Raw genomic sequence first — 7,683 nt, 5'->3', positions numbered from 1 at the left:
TCTGTACTAAAAGTACAAAAATTAGCCAGGCGTGGTGGCGCACGCCTGTAATCCCAGCTACTTGGGAGGCTGAGGCAGGAGAATCACTTGAACCTGGGAGGCAGAGGTTGCAGTGAACCGAGATCACACCATTGCACTCCAGCCTGGGCAACAGAGTGAGACTCCAGTTAAAAAAAAAATTATTGCCAACAACAAGCATTTAAAAGTCATTTTAAAAACATATTTTTACATTTTCTACCAATTACATAAATTTAATGTGACAACTAAGATGGCATGAATTAAACATTTTTATATTCCTAAATCATTAAAAAGCCCAATTAAAAGGATTACCAAACCATTCAGCATGATAAGTTGGTTTCATTATTTATGAAAATTAGATTTTTAAGTTAAATTAAATAGGTTATTCAGCTGAAATGTCACACTCTATGTGACCTGTGCTTTATACCGTGCTTTTTCTTTTTTGCTCAAATACCACTTGTGCTCAAAAATTGATATTATTAAAGGAATTGTCGAACATGTTAGAAAGACATTTTACTTCGTATAATTTAGAATTATATTTCACCATTCCTCAACTTTAAAATTCTTTTATTAATGACTGAATGCTATTTTTAAACAATCCAACAATTTGGGTTTTTATTTACTTCATTCTAAAGACAAATCCATCAATCCAATAGTTCCCAGGTAATGAATTTGGAAATGAAACCATTAGACTCATCCCTTTTTCCATTTATGCCCAGTTTACACTCACATGTCCATTTCAACTCATTCTTTTGCCCACTTGTGTCCATTTCACAGTTCATTAACATCTATTTCTAAAGGCAAGGTCACAAAGAAGAGAAAATACTTCAAATGTGTTCCCTGTTTTTATAAAAATTTCATAGTAAAAAATAGAGAAAGATGAGTAAATGAGCCCTTAATACTTGGACACATTTTTAAATTATCCATTTTTACCAAACCAAACTGTCTTATTAAAAAAACAGGGTAACTGTATTTTTAAAATATTGTCTTCAAAAGTATATTATAAATATATATGCACATATGTATTTATTTGTTCAATTATATTAACTATCCAAATGCTTATTGTTTCTGTTTTTTAGAAGGACACAGTTTATTCCACAAAAGGCATAAAAATTAGAATTCTGTCTCCCAGAATATGACTTAATTCCTCTGTTTTTCAGCTGTTCACCAATAAAACAATACTGGGGCTATTCTTTTTTTTTTTGTGAGACAGAGTCTCGCTTTGTCACCAGGCTGAGTGCAGTGGCACAATCTCGGCTCACTGCAATGTCCACCTCCCAGGTTCAAGCAATTCTCCTGCCTCAGCCTCCCGAGTAGCTGGGACTACAGACTCGTGCCACCATGCCCAGCTGATTTTTGTATTTTTAGTAGGGATGCGGTTTCACCACGTTGGTCAGGATAATCTCTATCTCTTGACCTTGTGATTTGCCTGCCTTAGCCTCTCAAATGCTGGGATTACAGGCGTAAGCCACTGCGTCCGGCCAGGACTATTCTTAACGTAGAATAACTCTAGCACATTAGCCATCTCCACAGGGCATTGAAGGATAACTGAAGTCCAGGGCCAAGAACACTCAGGGAGGTCAGGTGCCTAAAAGTACTAAGGGGCTTTTAAAAATCTAAAACCAAGTATACTTCAGTATCTTACTGTTTGCAAATAACTACAAAATAGCATTAGAAAAAATGAGCTCACACACACACACACACACACACATATAACACATCATAATAAATAAATATTGAAATCTATTATTTACACTCAATTTTATGTTTTCTTCTGTTAGACTACTTCAAGACTGGAATGTTTTTAGTCAAATATTCACGAGTGTGAAATCCTTCATTTCTCCCTAGTCTGAAAGGAGAGCTTTCAGAGATGTGATTCTTTTTGGATGTCTCCTGAAGTTTTGATTTGCAGTAAAAGCAAACAGGAACCATCCACCAAGTTAGGAAACAGCTATGTCCTTATGGGTTTATCTGTGACCCTGGTATCAGCAGTCATGTTCCAAATCTGAGACACTAAATCAGCTGTCTTGATTGTTCTTTTGCCACTTGTCAATAAGTCCTTCTCAAATTCTTCAGTAATTTTGCCTTTAAAAATATTTTTCAAGAGCCCGGAATCATTGAGAAGTTCTTCCATGTCCTCATCTTTGTATCAGAACACGCTTCCCTTTTCGTTATCTCATTCATGTTTTTCTTTTTCTTTTTTGGCCTTCTGCTTTGACCAAGCTTTATTTTTTTAATGAATTTTGTTCTCCCTTCATATTCTGTTTTTCTCTTTTCTTTGTTGCTCCAGTAATTTCTGCCTCTGCTTTTCTCTAATTTTATCTTTAAGTGAGATAGCGTCTGTATTAATGTCCACAGGCACAAAATCTGGAAACTGCTTTCCTCTCAATTCTGACATCTTGGGCATTTTCAGCAGGGAAAAACCTCGAGCAAGACTTGCAAAATCAAGATTATTTAATCTGAAAATCAGGTTGCACTCCTGCTTTGCATAAACCTGGACATAGGACATAAAAGCTTTCATGCCCTTTTCAAACACAGCTCTTTCTGCCAGGATCATGGACTTGAATTTTGGCAGAAGGTCAGCTGTGTTTTTCTAGAGTTCATCTCCGCCAGGGGGCGTTTCTGGTTAATTGCAAGGAAATTGATGTATGACTCTTCCATGGGCAGGAGGAACACCAGAGCTCTGCCTCTGTAGCTAATGTGGGCTGTGTGGCCACAGCCCTGCACAAAGGCACTTGCATTGTTGGGGCGATTGTACTGCAAAACCCAATTTACTTCAGGAATATTGATTCCTGGGCCACCACATCAGTGCACACTAAAATCCCACTTTGCAATTTGCGGAACCCCATGAAGATCGTATTTCATCTTCCCATGAATGCACACAATCTTCACACTCTTCATCAGCACCTCCAGAGCCTTCCTGTAGTATTCCACACAGGTGCAGGTGCTGAAGAAGACCAGGTGTTGCTCTTGCTTATGACTGTGAAGAAAATGTGGCAGCTGGTTAAATTTCTCATGTGCCTTGCATACTATGTAGTAGTTATCCAGGCGAGAGTGGTCTGGTCACTGCTGGTTGCCGCACCCTTCTCCTTCACTGAGACTGGACAGGGTTCCGGAGGCCCACTCTCCCCAAGTTCTCCAATTCCGGCTTCTGAGTGGCAGAGAAAAGGCCTGTTCTCCTCTGCTTTGGCAGCAACTCCAGGATGGTATTTACGCTTGCCTCAAATCCCATATCCAGAAGTCTGTCTGCCTCATCCAACACCAGGACATGCAGGGATCACCCACAGCTGGCCAGATACAAGCCTTCTGCCTTCCTTCAGAACCTGTCCTCAAGTGGCCTGGAATGGCCACAGTGATGTTCCCACCTTGTTGCTTAAACTCTTAAATTTGGAACAGAGGATGTCCTGGAAAGCAGAGGAGAATCATTTATTTTTTATTTTATTTTATTTTAATTATTTTATTTTTTTGAGATGGAGTTTCACTCTTGTCACTCAGGCTGAAGTGTAATGGCACAATCTCAGCTCACTGCAACCTCCACCTCCCAGGTTCAAGCGATTCTCCGTTGCGGCCTCCTGAGCAGCTGGGATTATGGGCTTCCGCCGCCACGCCCAGCTAATTTTTGTATTTTCAGTAGGGATGGGGTTTCGCCATGTTGGCCAGGCTGGTCTTGAACTCCTGACCTCAGGTGATCTGCCTGCCTTGGCCTCCCAAAGTGCTGGGATTACAGGCGTGAGCCACTGCATCTGGCCTAGAATCATTTATTCTGTCTGTCCTTCATAGATGATAAACCAAAGTTTTAAATAGATGTTTCCCCTTATCCTGCCCTCTTTTCCATGTTCAATTTCTCATTTCCTGGTAAGCACATCTGCTCTGGCTGCCTGTGGTCCACTTCCCCACACATGACATTGTCTTGCCTGCCAGTCAGCCTTGACCTACTCTCTCCTAAGGTTTCAAAATGATATGATTCATTTTTCATAAATAAACTTAACATTTCCACATTATCATATCTACCAGTTAGAAGGATAGTAGTCTGATTGCTTCAGTTCACATATTTTTGGTCTTTAAATAAGCTGTTTATTAACTTATATTTAAATGGCTTCTTCCAGGGAAAGAAAAATTTGACACACTTCTCTCTCCGCTCCTCCCCCTGAAGTATTTGAAGTTTCTTTTTTTAATTGTGGAAAGAATGCAAAACACAAAATTTACCATCTTAATCATCTTCAGCATACAGTCTGGTGGCATCGAGCACAGTCACATTGTTGGGCAACTGTCACCACCATCCATCCACAGATCCTTCTCATCTTCCCAACCTGAAATTCTGTACCCATTAAACACGAACTCGTCATTCCCTCCTCCTCCAGCCCTGGCAAACATTGTTGCATTCTCTATCCCCATGGATGACTCTAGGTAATGCTTAGAAGTGGGATCATGCAATATGTATCCTTTCGTGTCTGGCTTATTTCACTTTGCATGATGTCCTCAAGGTTCATCCATGTAGCAGGGTGTGTCACAACGTCATTCCTTTTTAAGCTTGGATAATATCCTATTGTATGGATAGACCACATTGTGTATCCATTCATTCCTCAGCGAACACTTGGGTTGTTCCCACCTTCGGTCTATTGTGAATAAGTCTTCTGTGAACATGTATGCAGAAATATTAAAAATGATTCATAAAAGATAATTGATTCAACCAGTACTTCCTGAGCTTTGCTGTGGGGCAGACACAGTGCCAGTAGCCACAATAAACAAGACTGCAGACACAGGCAGCTGCCTCCTGGAGCTCAGAGCTTAAAAGGAACAGAGACTCAATATGGTGAGGTAACTGTCAGGACTGGAGAAACAGGGTCTCCACGAGCACATGGGCTGGAGCCTGCCCACCTCCCAAAAAATAAAAGGCCCCAGAAAAGTTGTGTGACTTGGTATCTGGGCTCTGAAAAGTGAATTTGGGACAAGGTTGTGGGAGCAGGCAGGAGAGGGCAGAGCAGATGGCAGAGACCAGAGGCATCTGAGTCAGAGGACGAAATTTGGGGGTGCAGCCACCCAGGTTGAGGCACACGCAGGAGCCAGAGCAGATGAGGCCAACCCTGTGAAGCTGTTAACATCTTGGGCTTATCTTAAAATAGTAGGAAGTCACTGAAACATTTCAAGTAGAGAAGTGACAGGATCTGGTCTGCACTGTACACGAACAGCCTGTCTGTGGTGTGAGTGCACTGGACTGCATGAAGGCAAAAGTTCAGACAGGAAGTGACTGTTCACAGCCAAGCCATCAAGGACAGAGGCCTGAGCTCATTGGATAACAGGGAAGGAGATAAGGCACAGCTGGGGGGTTACTGAGCCCAGGAAGTGAGAGAAAAGGTGGCATCGAGGAAAGAAAGCCACATGCTTTTTATAACAACCAGTTAATTATATTTATATAACCAGTGAATATATATATAAATATATGTATTTATATATAATTACATAAACATGTGTTGATATATATATAAATATCATTTAAATATAGTTATGTTTATACAACCAGTGCATTTATATATATAAATTATATTTATATAACCAGTGAATTGTAGGATAAGTAGAGGTGCAGCGAAATACTGATGCTGTTGAGTGGGGTCTGGTGTTCACGTTCTTCTCCAAGGATCTCGGGATATCTTGGTCTTGGTATGGTCACATCTTTCTTCGTCAGCCTGATTTGCTGCAACCTGCTAGACCTTCTGGATGACCCACATCCAAAAAGCTACCATTTTCAGAGTACAATCTATGCCCCGTGAGCCTCAAAAAAGTCTGTTATGAGTTGAATTGTGTCCTCCCAAAATTCATGTATGGAAGCCCTAATTCCTAATATGACTATTTGAAGATAGGGCCTATAAGGAGGTATAAAGGTTAAATAAGGTTGTAAGCATGGGACCTTAATCTGATAGGACTGGAGTCCTTATAAGAAGGGGAAGAGACACAAGAGATCTCTTTCTCTGCATGTGTACAGAGAAGAGGCCACATGAACAAGAAGGCAGCCATCAACAAGCTAGGAAGAGAGCCCTCCCCGGAAACCAACTCTGACGGCACTTCAATCTCAGACTTCCAGCCTCCAGAACTATGAGAAAATGCATTTCCATTGTTTAAGCCACCCAGTCTGTGGTATTCGGTATGGAAGCCCGGGCAAGCTAATGCACGACCGTAAGAGGTAGGTATTATCATCTCCATTTATAGATGAGGAAACTAAGGCTCAGAGAGATTGACTTGACTAAGATCCACAGATGGTAAGCCGCTCATCCGCTGCCCTGCAGTGGAGGCTTCCTTATAACAAGCCTTTTGTTTTTGCAGAGAATTTTCTGGGCATATCTTTGAAGAACCATGCCTTTACTAACTCTATTTCTAAAGCTCTAGCTGTGACTCTGCCTTACAGCCTGCTGTGCAGATCCACACAACAATGTAACTGCAGGGACTGCTCTGCAAGATCACCCAGAGCAGGCTTCCCAGTCTCAGAGATGCAGAAATGTGCTGTACTTTCTCTGTCTTCCTGAAGTAGTGAGGAGTTTTATGATAAGCCAGCTATATACTTTTCAACTGGAAAAGAGTGACTTTGTGGCTAGATGGGATTCCACATGAGTTCCCTGCTTCCTAAGTGAAGCAAGTGCTTCCTTCTGTGACTGTGATGCTGCAAGGTGCACAGAGGAGCCTTGCTGCAAGGTTTCCAGTCACCTTCCTGTAAGTGCCTTGAGTTCCCAAGTGCCTGGCTGTAAGTCCAGTTAAACATGAACCCTACTGAAGCAAGTTTTGAAGTTGTAGTTTGAACCAGATGAACTTATGATTTTTGTAGGTAAGAAATGACCAAATATCAGCAATTTCATGTGAATCAACCTAATGTAGTTGGCCCTTTAACCCTGCCCCCTCTGTCTCAAAAAAAAAAAAAAAAAAATTATCCAATGGTTTACTATGTGCCAGGCAATGTTATCAGAGCTCTGTCCTCTTTTAACCCTCTCAAAGACCCTGTGAGGGGCTGGGCATTGGACTTATGCCTGTAGTCCTCTCAGGCTGCCCTCAGATCACACCAGATCCCTGACTTCCTCCTCCGACCCTCCCTGGCAGGGTCGCCATGATGGACGGGAATGGATGCCTGGGAGAGAAGTCCACAAAGGAAGAGAGAGGAAATGGTCAGAGAGGTAGGAGGATAGTGTCGGGGTCCAGAACACATTACCCCAACATGTGGCCCCTTGGCCTGCTGAATATTTTACATGAGAGGAAATGCAGAAAACAGCAGGAGCAGGAAGGTCACTCTCTGACCCTTTCTCCCCTGAAGCATGGTCAGAAAGGAATTCTCTGACTTGCCTTGCCTGAAAGTAGGTCGGGAGACCCTCATTCCAGAGAGGTCTTGACTCAATCCCCGCACCGCCTTCTTCCCTGCTGGCCTCATCAAAGCCTCTGCTCGAGGAGGGCTCCATATCCATCTTTAGCAGCTCAGGGCGAATTTATTCCCCAGTCTCTAAGGGCATTTTCCTGTGAAGCTTTGTTCTCTATGACATAAGAGGAGAGGGATGTTTAGAGGAGCTGGGGGAGGAGACCCCAGGGGATTTCCTTGTCCCCACAGATGCATCTCTTTGTGAAGCAAAACACACGCAAAGCACCCGGCAGTGCCCAGCATGCAGTCAGTGCTCATGAAGTGTTGGTTCC

At 42.3% G+C, this 7,683-nt stretch overlaps 1 pseudogene; it reads right to left on the bottom strand.

Moving 5' to 3' along the window:
• Nucleotides 1-1,426: 1,426 nt before the first annotated feature.
• LOC101024132 lies at nt 1,427-7,460 on the bottom strand (annotated as a pseudogene).
• Nucleotides 7,461-7,683: the final 223 nt, after the last annotated feature.

Source organism: Papio anubis, chromosome 9, assembly GCF_008728515.1.
Source record: "Papio anubis isolate 15944 chromosome 9, Panubis1.0, whole genome shotgun sequence".
Lineage (NCBI taxonomy): Eukaryota > Metazoa > Chordata > Mammalia > Primates > Cercopithecidae > Papio > Papio anubis.
Note: the sequence above shows the minus strand (reverse complement) of the source record. Positions and strands in the feature narration are given on the sequence as shown.